Below are 11,406 nucleotides of genomic sequence, written 5' to 3' on the forward strand. Positions count from 1 at the left end.
GCTGGAAAGAGGACTCTTGTATATATATCTTGATGGTAGTTCTACCATGGACTTTTCTATCCAGTTCCTGATTTCATGTATGAATACCATCAACAGGGTACTGTGACAATCCATTCCACATTTAAATATGTATTAGAAAAGAAATATCTTATTTTGTCTCTTTTAATCCAGTAATCTGCTTATTTGGTTGTGTACCTCCCCAGACTTCAAGGAAATAGTGAACATTTTTCCTCTTCACATTTTTCACTTCATTTTTGATGTTACTATTACTGCGTATGCTGACTCCATACTCTGCTCTCAGTATTATTTCTTCCCTTTTCACCATTATACATTATGGTGGCTCTGGGCAACCTGGTCCAGTGGCTGGCAACCCAGCTCACAGCAGAGCAGTTGAAATGACATGATCTTTAAGGTCCTTTTCAACCTAGGCCATTCTGTGGTCCCATGATCTTTAAGGTCCTTTTCAACCTAGGCCATTCTGTGGTCCCATGATAATTTTGTGTTTCAGAGCACAACAGAGTCACACGATTCCTGCAACGGTTATGTACAAGCCCATCTTCCTGAGAAATTTTACTTAAATATTTTATTTCATTTAGCAAAGGACATCTGTTTCTTACCAGATACTTATGTAGTATGCTTAGATTAACATGGAGGAAAATGTAGAAGAAAAAAATATCCAACAACGACATTAACAACATTCTTGTAAGTAGGGACAATGAAGGAAAAGGAAAGACTCCTTTTTGTTGCTCCACTAGTAATACCATATGAATTTCCCAAGGTTTTTTGTTTTGTTTTTGCTTTGTTTTGTTTTGTTTTGTAAATCCTACCCCACAGCTGAGTGCTAAGGAATGCTGGCTGTGAAAGGTATTTTGCAAGAGAACTGCCCTGCATGTAGTGCAAACTTGTTACATGCTTAACTTTTCTTGGGGCAGACAAATATTCTCAAGAACGAATAATAACAGCCATTCCCAAACCTAAAGCATTTATGGCTGTACCACACTGCACAGCTAAATTCAGGCATCATGCTGTTTTTGTTTTGGTGTACCGTCCCTCCAACAAGAGATACACCTCTCTGAGCCTTTTTTCCTCTTCCTCTAGATCTGTAGGTTGTTTTCTTTGTGAAGGAAATTTAATCCCCCTGCTTCTCAGGAAGTATACTTGTACATAACACCAAATAAGAAATTAAAAAATAATAATAATTAAAAAAAAATAGCATCAATTCAATTTTTCTGAACCCATTGATATTTTCAATGCCTGAAGTATTAGGAATGCAATCTTTGGAATGAGAAATTATGTTAGTTTCTTTCTTTTTCTGCTGGTTATAGCATAAGTTTTTAATCTGGAAAGATTGAAAATGAAGTGAATCAGGCTGTCATTTTTTGGTCTGTGTCTAAAAGGATGGCATGCAGACTTGGTCTGAAGCCTTTTTGGTTTTCCTTTAGAAATCCAAAGATCATTATGATAAACAGTAGTTTAACCTAAGTGTGTATCGTCCCAGGAACCCAATTTCTAAACTTGCTGAATAATTTCTGGAAGAAGATAAGAGATCTTTCATGAACCCATATAAAGAAATGCTTACAGTTAATTCTGAGAAAAAGTGTCAGAAGTGTCACATCTGCATATTAGGCTGCTGTTCTGTAAAAATGGGTTTATTTCCTGACATCACACACCTGTCACATTTCTCCTCAGAAAAAAAATTAAAAAGAAAAAGGTCAGCATAAAATACCACACTGTGGGTCTACAGGGCTGTTCACAAGCATCTAAAATGTAACTGCATGCTTTTGTCTAAAATAAGAACTAGTGGAATTCTTGAAACTGAGCAGAATTCTTTCTTGATGTATATTTCCCTTTATTTAATCCGTATCATATTTTGGTAAATTAAATGCACCATCAGCTTTTGAATACTGCATATTATTTCTCAGAAAACATCCTTCACACAAAGTTGACTGTTTATCTGAGTATTTACTGAGGGTTTATAATTCATCTATATAATATACTGTTATCGCAGTCTTTACTTCAGCAGAAATAATGAAAATCATAAGTTTTCAAGTTCAGGCATCAAATATCAAAAATGAAGCTAAATAATAAGCGCTATCTTGTTTTCTTGTTTTTCTGAAACTCTAAGTAGAAGAGAAATCCCTGGTTGAAATGAAATTCTGGTTATTTGCTGCCCTCCCCCCCCAATTCCCCCTCCAAAGAAACAAACAAAGAAACAAACAAACAACAACAACAACAAAAACTAATAAGCAGCACATTTTCTTTTCTCTTGTGGTGACTGTGATAGACAGAAGAGTCTTAGCCAGTAAATAAGTCCCTTAATGAGTAAATCAGGTTAGGATGAGAAAGTGTAGTAACCAGACCCAAAGCCAGATTTACCTTCTGAAGGGATAGCTGCATCTATAGCAAGAAACTAAACTAAACAAAATAACAAACAGAAGCAACAGTTAGACACAGCTCTTCAGAATAGAGGAAAGCTGTCTATTCAAAGCATTCTAGGTAAAAAGAAAGTTCTGAAAGTATAGAAAATAATTTTTGAGAGAGAGGAAGTGCCTGAAGCACCTAATGCATACCTATACTTCAGAGATGGTGGAAGAGAAGGGAAGACATTTCATAAGGACTCTAATAGGAAATGACATAGAATCAATTGTAAATCAGGACACAACTGAAATGCTGACCGAACAGCAGACCAAACAGAATGGAGACGAAATGTCCTGGAAAAATACAGTTTCTCACTCTTTTCTGACAACCTGGTTTCAATTCCTGAGTATTGTTATGAACAGATTTTCAGTATTCTACTTTGTATTCTGACAGATTCTAGTTCTCGCTCTTGCAAATGTCATTACTGTGTACTTACTTTACTTTGTGTTGTGATCATATGTAAACAAACCTCTGTATGACATGAGATCCTGATATAAATATTAAAAAAATGAGTGCAGGAGTAGCTCTTACATGTAAACCAATCATTTAAAAGAATTATATGTCAGTTATTACAGAAGGAACTAGAACAACGTTACCTGCTGTAGTCACTACTCCATAGAGCTACCCCTCATTAGGATTTGTTACTTTATTCAAAATTGAACAGATGGAAAATATTAAAGTAAATCTCTGAAGTACCTCCTTTATGGTAGTAAAATCATTTTTATGAGAGCTGGAACACTTGATCTCAAATGTTTTCAAGACCAAGTTGGCTCCTAATCTGTCACACACAGGGTGAGAGCTTTGAACATTGATCTATTGTTTGATGCACTTTGACCAACATCTCCATTTCTAGATGTAAAACTCTAGGGAGGTTCCAAAGTCAGAAAAAACTGCAACATTACTACAGAGAAGCTTTAACCCAACAAGCTATAAAAGCTGGGGAACGCATAATTTTTGCTAGAGTTTCAAGATATGATCAACAATTTAGATGAGAGGTTGGATGCTCATGACATCACTTTCCCCACCTTCATAACTTCTGAACCTGGGAGCTAGATGGTGGGGTCTTGTTAAACTTAACCCAAGCACCTTGCTGTACTAGTTTTTAAATAAAAGTAGTATTATTCTGTAAACTGAGTACTGTCTTGCTCCAGTTGTATTAATTCATTTAATAAAGAAAGCTTAGCCAATTAAAAGCTGTTCCACCACCAAAGTCCTGCTTCTCCCAAATACAACCTATATATCTGTGAGGAAGACTAAAGTTTTTCATTTTGTCAAGGTTAGATTATGCAGCAGACTAAATGCTATCTTCATGTTCAGCCTTTTCATCCTGTATGAGGAGCTCCCAAGACCAATCAGAATTGGGAAGTGCAGTCTGCCTCGTGCTCCCACTGTCATGTGCTTACTCCTTTTCCTTCCAGTCCCTTTCTTGGCTTCTTCCACTAAAATGGTACAACACAGTCTCTAGAGAATCCTCCTACCATGTCTTGTCTTTGAGCCTCTGGGCTGTGAACTTGGTCTCTGTTGCAGCCAGGATTCCTGTTTCTTTCAGAAGCCTCTCTGTCAGCTTTCATTCTGCAAGCACCCTGTTTGCTTTCTGTCTCAGGACATGAGTACAAGATATATTGACTTTGGCAGCAAAGTCAAAATAAAAGGTTCTTTCTCACAAGAAGTTGTTCTCATACGCTAGTTCAGTGCCCATTCAGCAGTGTCTGGACAACTCTTTCAGAGGCCACACTGTAAATCAACTCGCTGCAAGGATTTGAGTTATAAATAATCTTTTCAGTGGCTATTTTTAACTTCCATCAGCTTGGTGTGTATTGATTAGCAGCACACAAAAATAATTGAAGACAGCCATCATATGCAGTATGGCCACAGGGTAGCAGCTGAGGAACTGAGTGCACCAAAGCTGGCTTCCCTGAGTAACTGAGAAGGGCATGCTGTGATGCCACCCTCTCACCTTGTCCCACAGTATTCCCAGAGCATCCCTGGCAGAGCAGTCTGTTTCTTGTCATGACTCCATTTCTTATCTTGTGAAGATTCAATCAAAGGTAAAGCACACCATCTAGGAAAGGACAAACTAGTAGCTAGTCTCAATTCTGACCTACCACACCACAGCCACTTTTAAAGCTAACTAGAAACAGAGAAATTACAGAGCTTTCCCCTCTGCCATAAATTCAGAAATGTTAATTCATTCCATCAGTGACTGGTTTTCTAAAAAAAAACACTAAAAATACAAGGCAAATATTTTTGCTTACTGCATAAATGATCTGATATTTAAAGTGTTGAGAATGTAGCAGTGTCTTTCAAATTTGATGTGAAGCACTGATTGTTCTGCAACAATGAAATTAGAAGAGTTGATAAATATGGATTTCAGTAGAAAAAAAAAATGCATTCTGTCTCCTAAAGAAATACAAAAGCAGGTCAGGCAGACAGATGCATTTCCTTTTTTTCATTCTAGTGAGAGCTGATACTGTTTCTCAACTGCCTATTTTGCCAGTGGGGGAAAAAATAAAAATAAAATAATAAAAAAATAATTAAAAAAAAACCACAAACAAAACACCTGTCAATTATGTCTCAAGGTCAGAACTAAAACAGGAATACTTTAGAAGAAGTTGAAAAAGCTGATGACGTTAGTCTTTACTACAGGAATCTTGTTGCTAATGTACTCGTGTACAGATGGCTGGACAGTTTACCACACTTGGACTCATTATTATTTTTTCTTCATTTTATTTCCTCTGGTACTTGCCTTCATATGCCTAAGAGCTTCTTATCCCCCACAAGACTGAAGCAATCTTCTACTTGCACATGAAATATGTCTGCCATTTTTGAAATTAAACCAATTTTAGGTATTATCCTGACTTGAAACACCAATGGCAGCTCTCAGTCACAGTCCACTGAACACTATTAATTTATGTTCACAACTTGCTGCGCCTTATCCATTTTAGTTTACCCATTTGAATTACTCTGCTTACTGCAAGTGAAAATGTTGCACGAAACAAAGCAGGATAACATCCTACGTAAGAAACTCTATGTCAGGTAAAGCGAATGGATCTCTGATAGACTGCAAATCTTTCATTCTATTTTGAAGTTAGGCTTTGCAGTAAGTTTAAGTGGGCCAGGAACAGAGATTATTTAGTTTAGCATTTAGATGTTTTAATGCTGTTTCTCATCGAAACAATTTGACTTTTGTCATGCTCTAACACAATTAGTCTCTAGTCTTCAAAGTAATACTAACACAAAATCATTTGAAAGTTGTACTTGAAGTATATTTTCTATATATATTGTACCTGAAGTAGAAAGTAGCATTCAGACTCATTCAATAGCCAAAACAATGATTTTTCAATACATTTAAAAATGAAATCCTGCCCGGCTATATGTATTTCCTGTGCTGCTATTTCAGTTTTCAAAACCCTTATACAAGAAGCAACATAGGAAAAAGGCTACTTGATCATTTGTTAAACAAATATCAAAGATATGCATACTAATGCCAGAAGGAGTGCTTTCGGGTGTTCTATTTACAGAATTGTAATTACATTTGCTGTTTGAATTGGTCCTCCAAAGAATTAAAAATAAGCAGCCATGGCTTTTTATTGCTATCCAGTGTTCCCCGGTGGCTTCACTCTGAGTGTTCTGACTGGCAATTGTTCCAGGCTTGCTTGTGCCAGTAATGCATTTGTTAATTAGGCTAAGAGTACTACAAAAACCACAACACAAGTCTCTTGTCAGCATATGCTGATCTAACCTCTTGAAAGGACGGCTATTTAAATAGATGCCTTTTGAGTTTTTGCTGTTTTTTGTTTTTGTTTTTGTTTTCCTAACATGTAAATATTCCTCTCAATATTAGTTATGCTGGTTTAAATTTTTATGGGAATAAATATTTGTTTAATTCTGGTTTTCTATGTTCTCTTTTCTACTTCAGTGTGCTCTCCTCCTCTAATCTGCTAAAAGTACAAGAGTGAAGTCTTTAAAACAAACTTTTTTTTAAGACGTACAAGTCCAAACAACTTTCTTACCTATATCTAATGTCAGACTGGAGATCTGCAAAGACTGGGTTGTATTCACATGGAGATTTAGATGAGAGTAAAGGGACAATCTAATATCGAAAGCATTTTCTAAAACAAAATTGCATGTTTTTGTGCTCCAGCCATTCATGTAGAAAGAAAAAAGATGAACTTAATTGGACTATAACTTCATTACTTCTTTGAGAGTGATCTGACCACAGAATCTTACTGTGTATTTCATCGGTTCTTTTTAATAATTATCTCCTGTCCAAAGACTGCTGCTAGCTTTTTAATCTACAAACATGTTTTCACACCATTTTCCACAGCCCTTCATGTGTAAAAAACTGTAAGGGACATTCCTTAAAAGACGAAAGTAGGAAACCAAGGCCAAGAAGAAATCTACAGAAACTAGAACCACCACTGGCTCTCACTTATGCAATTGACCACAAATACAATTTGCATTTTAAAGAAAAATGTACTAAGGGAATACCTTTAATTTTCTTATTAGAAGATAAAACACTGAAAGTTTAATAAAAGGAAAGGAAATTTAAGCTGTGATTCTTATCTACATATTATGTGGACTTCTTAAAATGAAAGAATCTTTCCTTCATTTCATGCGGTTTAACACCCAGCATTTTATCAGAATATTCCCTCAAGTATTTTCTATCACCTCAGATAATAGTGCTCATTACAACACACGTAGTCATGAATTAGTGATTCTGTATATAGCAAAGCACTGAAAAAAATGGGTCCATTTTCTTAACAAGAATAATATGATTCACTTGGAAGTCATAGAGCTGTTTTTTGCAAGTTTCTCTGTTTTTATTACCTTCCTGAGTACATACTATGTGCTGGAGTTGAAACTTGATTTACTCTAACTCCCTGCTTGGCCTCTGGAGAAAAATATCTGAAAAATAAAATGTTTTGGCTAAGATGGAGGATAATTAAAAGAAATATACCTTAAACTTTCTTTTTTCACTATGGATCATGGTCCATATATGTATTTTTTTCCAGTGATGTGCCAGCCTCATCAAGTTCCTCACAAAAATTGTATTTCAGATAAGAATCATTCAATTGCTAAGGATGGATACTAGTGTCACTCTAATTTTAACATTCATGAGCCAATAGAAGTGGAATTTCTGAGTACACGTTTTCAGTGTGACTCCCAGTAATCCATTTTTTATTTTAGAATGCTTTCCCTGGGGAGAATAGGGAAGAACAGTCCAGCTGTATTCTGGTGGAACACACTGCTGACATAGTAAGAGCAAATGTGGGGAGTCTGCTTTTTATTTAACATCAGAGCTTCAGATTAAAGAATTTATGCACAATAGATTTCAATATATAAAATAGGCTGAGCAGGAAAAACAGGCCTGTACAATCTACTGGTAAAAATCTCTAGAAGGAATTTAAGAGAGCAAGAAAAACAGAAGACAACATCTCTATAAGATAATACTACTTTATTAAAATTGCAGCACTGCTCGTATAATATAAGAAATAGCTAAAGAAGAATGTCACCCTCTGTGATTTCCTAACACTGTCATCCCCCAGTGTCCCAGCAAAAGTTAATTCATTTTAGGACAGTGTAGAGAAGAATCTGTCTGTACTGCAGATAAAAGCATGACTGACAGATTGCTTTTATATCCAAACTAGATGGGAAAGATCTCAGAAGAGAACTAGTGGTGTTCCTCCAACCTTGACACGTCTCAGCACTCAGTGAGCTGAGCCCATATGGTACCAGAACCACTTGCTCTGTTCTTAGTTATTCAAGTGCTGCTACACTTCCCTGCACTATTGTACCTGAAGTGAAGTTACTCTAAAATATCCTGGGTGGGAAGCGCATTGGGAAGAAGTCCACATGTTGGCCTCACAAGAGTTTTCCTTTGATAAATTCATAAAATGACATAATTGACCAGGGACTGCAATTCTGAACTGCAACAAAGCCTAATGCACTGAACATCAAAGTGCCAGTCAACTCATTATTTTGTGCTGTGAAATATGAAGCAGAAATAAAAAAAACAAATGACTTTTCTGAAAATACTTGAGTGTTTCATTTCAGAAAGGAGAATTACAAATTCTTACACAAGTCACTTGCATTTTTGAGCCTTTGCAAGCAATCAAGTACTGTAGCTGCATTAGTAACTCTACAGATTTTTGTATTTGATAATTTTTTCCTTAAATTTGAATTGTAGTATGGCTGAATTTCCAGATTGTTTATTTTTTTCTTTTTCCCCATCCAGTGTTAAGCAAGTACTTTAGATGATTTTCACACAAGAAGGTCTGAGATAGATAGAAAAATTGGGGAAAGAAGCTCAAGTGACATTCTCTTAATTTTTGCAAGTGGAACTGAAGTGACCACAAGTGAGATTTATCCACTGGCTCCAGCATGGCTAAATCCAGAATGATATCAGAGGTTCCAGGAAATATCTCAGTCATCATGTCCTAAGTGGGAAAGATTCTAGTAGTAGATCTGTAGTGAAGGACATGAAATGACCCTAAGTCAGCTGAGGGAGGAGTCAGGAGACAAGAATAATGAAGTCAAAATGAATGATTATTACAAATTTTACACCAAGAGGGCCTAAGTGCAGGAAGTTTATAGCTTAGCACAGTCATTCATTTGCAGCAACTACTTGCAAAAGTTGGAGATCATTTACAGCTTGTAGCTACAAAATTATAAAGATCAACTTTAGATATACAGGCTGAAGACTGCTAATTGCCAGCGTAGATCTAAGAAGCACTGATGTAGATCAGGAAAGTCAAATATGGTGATTGCTGCAAAACAAGATAAGCAGCCATCTTCTTCTAATGGTTACATTGCTGGTTCATGTCCAGGTTGCAGTCTTACCAGAATAGCTACATGTGTTCCAGTGATCTGACCATCATCACATACACCCTGATAAACCTGTTCTAACCAATACGCATATCTAGATATACATAAGATTATTGTTAGCTTCTGCAAGCACTAGTAAATGATCTAGGACACAACCGTTTGTACAGTGTTTTCTCTTGGAACTTTGTGTGTGCACCTGTGAACCCCATAACTTTCATACGAGTCATAACTCACTTTCAATCCCAAAGGAGGGCAGCTGCCACAATCAGAAATCTTCTGAAGGTACCTGAGCCATTTTTGCCATTTAAATTTGATAATGAGTGTTCCTGTTAATCACGGTCATCCTACTAGTCAATCAGACTCATCTTGCTTCCTGGGAAATTCACCACTACTTGTTAAATTCTGGTTCTTCATTGAGGTATTATATTTCTGTTCCATGGAAAGAAACAAGATTTAATATTAGTACCTATGGAAGAAAGAAATGCTTTTATTATTTATTTTTCCCCCACCACATGATTTAAAATATATACATATATAATTTTTTTATTGTTATTATTATTATTATTATTATTTTAATCCTACAGTGATAGTGATATTGTATATCTGCTACTATAGCATCAGGGTACTATTCAGGATTGCTAACCTATCTTTGGTTGAGGATCGGGAGATACTGTTAGCAATGACAAGTGGAAAAATTAAAATATATGAGAAATTAAATCTAAGAAAATTATAGGAAATTAGGAGAAATATGACTCATACATACTGGGCTTTCAACTTGCTATTTCAATAAAGGAAACAATCCTGGAGTCTTTGTGGGTTGTTCACTACAAACTTGGCCATTCAGTCTGAATAACAGTACAAGGATAAGTATAGATAAGTATGATCAGAGAGACAGAATTACCTCAATCTGGGATAAGGATGTTGTCTATTGGGTTCTTTGAGATGAAGGGGAGAAACAAATAAAGAAGCAAACAAAAAGGCAGATGGAAATCCAGTAGATATATAAAATATTCAAAGATGCCAATACCACAAGTGGAGAAAGACTGTTTACTATTTCTAATAGCACACAAGAACTACAGGGCTCCCAATGCAACAGCCAGGGAGAAGATACAAATATAAAACAGAACATTTTTTTCCAGTGACTGCATAGTTATTTTGTATAAAATAGTACACAGAATACCACCAGAGTTCATTGTCACCAAATGTTGGAGATGCCAAAAGCATGGCTTTAAAATCAAAAAGGCACATTACGATTTCTGTCTCAGGAAGCCCCTGACCCATTGCCTTCAGAAGTAAAGAGGATACTCTGAATGAAAGAGCAGTCTGTACTTGCTTTAATTTCTTATGCATTTAACAGCATCTGCTAATGTTACTGCCAGGGACAGAACAATGCAAGTGGCTTTTGACGCCTATGTGGGTTTTGCAACTGTGAGTATTAATCCTTTAATCTTTTTGGTTCACTTTGTCTTCCTTAAGCATATTTCATTTTGTATTTATGGGTCTAGTTCAAGGTTCATGAAGCCTAGTTTCTTTTGAAGCCCATTGGATCTGTAGATTCGACTTTTCCCCTTCATGCTGTAGACAGCTTGCTCAGATCTAAGTTTATACCACTTGAAGCAATGTGTGCACTTCAAACTCCTAAATATTTCTTACATTATCCACACTCCCCTGAAAGCGCTTCTGTCAGGGACAATCTTCACTCTTCATGACCATGCTTGAAATATTTTCAAATAACATCAAGTGCTCTAAGAGTCAGCAGTTCATCTTTGCAGAGGTCTTTTCTAGATTAAGAATTTTAGAGGAGACCCAAAACAAAATTGTTCCCACAGAGACTGTGACAGAATATTTGAGATATTTGAAGTATGACCCCTTTTTACTGGGGTTTCTTGGGTGTAGCATTGAGGAATTTGAAGTTTGTGCAGGAGTAGTCTGAAGAGTACTCCCAGTTTTCTGGATCTGCAAAGCTGCTTATGGAGAGCATCACATCAATGAGGGTATTACATATCTTTATGTATTTCATTGTACAGGTAATTAGTTCAGTCAAAACTCAACCAGGGGTTTTTTACCATTAGAGATGACAGATGAGAAATACATTGCAGGTTTTTTATTTGAATTACAGAATCATAGAATGGCTTGAGCTGGAAGGGATGTTATAGATCT

This window comes from Excalfactoria chinensis, chromosome 2 (genome assembly GCF_039878825.1).
Source record: "Excalfactoria chinensis isolate bCotChi1 chromosome 2, bCotChi1.hap2, whole genome shotgun sequence".
In the NCBI taxonomy this organism is placed as follows: domain Eukaryota; kingdom Metazoa; phylum Chordata; class Aves; order Galliformes; family Phasianidae; genus Excalfactoria; species Excalfactoria chinensis.